Raw genomic sequence first — 1,866 nt, forward strand, 5'->3', positions numbered from 1 at the left:
AGACATATGCGAAAATTAGCACAGGCTGCTTCCACACCACCTTCCACCCTCAAAGCTTCTGCTTCAGCCAAGAGGCCTATCAAGAGAGGGTTGAGATGATGGAAAGAACAAAAAGGGCAAGCATAGCAAGCGCATTCAGCACATCTATTGAGCAGGGTTTTCAAAATGGGACCACGTACACCTGCCCATGCCACAGAGAATGTAGGCAAAAGAAGTAAATCTATAGACTGTAGGTCATATGGAAACCCAGACAATATTAACTGCATGTACAGAAGAGAGATGTTGGAATGGAAAATGAATCTTCACAATGCCAGCCTTGCGTAGTTTTTATAGGACTGTAGCAAACACGGAGTTTTACTACATTATCCTTACTGCAAATCCAGGTTGGCCATCAGCCGCAAGGAGGCCCAGGACCTTAGCTTTACCTCACTTTGTCCTAGTCCCATCTGAACAGCGTGTCTGCAGCAGAATGTCAAGGTCTAAGGCATGAGTGTGTGGCAGAAGCAGCATCAAAGGAAAATGAGCCCAGAAACCAGTGAGTCAGAGGGACCTCACTGTCTCCTTCAGAAAAGGTACCTCAGAATCCCAGGGAGAATCATCATCTTCTCCTGCTCCGCCTGCTGGTTGCAAGACCCAGAAAAACAGATAAGAGGCTTGTCAGAGCTCTGAGTACATGTGTCACTCTCCTTTTCCAAACCTGATTCACTTCACTGAGGCTTACAAAGGTAGCCATGTAGTCCTTTTGAAATTACCTTTGTTGTGCTCCACCGCAGCAGAGCGCGCACTCGCTCCCTTGTGGTCTGCAGCACAACTATGCTCATTGGCAAGCAATTCTTCCATAATTTCAGAAAGAGTCTGTGTAATTTAAAAGGCACATGTAAGAAGTGGCACAGGTGGTTTCTGCACCCACTTCCACACTCAAAACTTCTGCTTCAGCTGACACATGTAAGGAGAGGGATAACGTGACTAGAAGAACAAAAAGGGCAAACAAAACTAGTGCACACATCCTTGTTGTTGAGCAGCATTTTCAAAACCAAAGTCTGCCAGCCCAAGCTTGAGAGAACCTAGGCAAAAGAACTAAATCCCTAAACTGCAGGACATACACAACCATTTGACATTGAAAATTCACAAAAGAGATCTGTGAGGAGGAAAAATGCAGTTCTCACAAGGCCTGCCTTCTAGGACTTCAGAGAACTGTAACTAGAAGGAACAGTTACTTCTTTGTCCTAGAAATCCAACTTGGAGGTCACCCACAGGGAGACACACATTAGTTGCACCTCACTTAGTCTCAGAGATTATCTGAAGCAGCAACTGATTAATGTCCAAGAAAGGAGGGTGTGGCAGAAGCAGCATCAAAGCAGGACAAGCCCAGAAGTAGGTGAGTCAGAGGGACCCCACTGCCTCCCTCACACAAGGTACCTCAGAACCCCGGAAGGAAACATTATCTTCTTTTTTCACTTCTCTGGCTGCTGCTGGCAAGGTATCTAGCAAAGATAAGAAGCATGTCATTTCTGTGAGTGTTTATTTCACGCTGCTTTTTTCCACCTGTTTCACTCCAGAGAGGCTTACAACCACTTAGTCACCTCTGAAATTACCTTTCCTGCACTCCACTGCAGCAGAGTGTGCATCCCACCTGTTGCTGTTTGCAGCAGGAAGCTGGACAGCAGCCGACACTTTGCATTCACCTTCACAATCAGACTGTGAGATTTAAAAGACATATGCGAAAATTAGCACAGGCTGCTTCCACACCACCTTCCACCCTCAAAGCTTCTGCTTCAGCCAAGAGGCCTATCAAGAGAGGGTTGAGATGATGGAAAGAACAAAAAGGGCAAGCATAGCAAGCGCATTCAGCACATCTATTGAGCA

General features: G+C 46.1%; 1 long non-coding RNA gene across 1 annotated transcript; it reads right to left on the reverse strand.

Moving 5' to 3' along the window:
- Positions 1–810: 810 nt before the first annotated feature.
- LOC136285896 (uncharacterized) lies at positions 811–1,642 on the reverse strand. The gene is made up of 3 exons (XR_010719581.1): positions 1,596–1,642; positions 1,420–1,484; positions 811–855 (listed from the first exon to the last, which is right to left on the reverse strand). It is a non-coding gene; the product is annotated as an uncharacterized lncRNA (long non-coding RNA).
- Positions 1,643–1,866: the final 224 nt, after the last annotated feature.

Source organism: Chamaea fasciata, unplaced genomic scaffold (genome assembly GCF_029207755.1).
Source record: "Chamaea fasciata isolate MVZ Bird 193981 ecotype frontalis unplaced genomic scaffold, bChaFas1.0.hap1 SCAF_2, whole genome shotgun sequence".
Classification (NCBI taxonomy): Eukaryota; Metazoa; Chordata; class Aves; order Passeriformes; family Sylviidae; genus Chamaea; species Chamaea fasciata.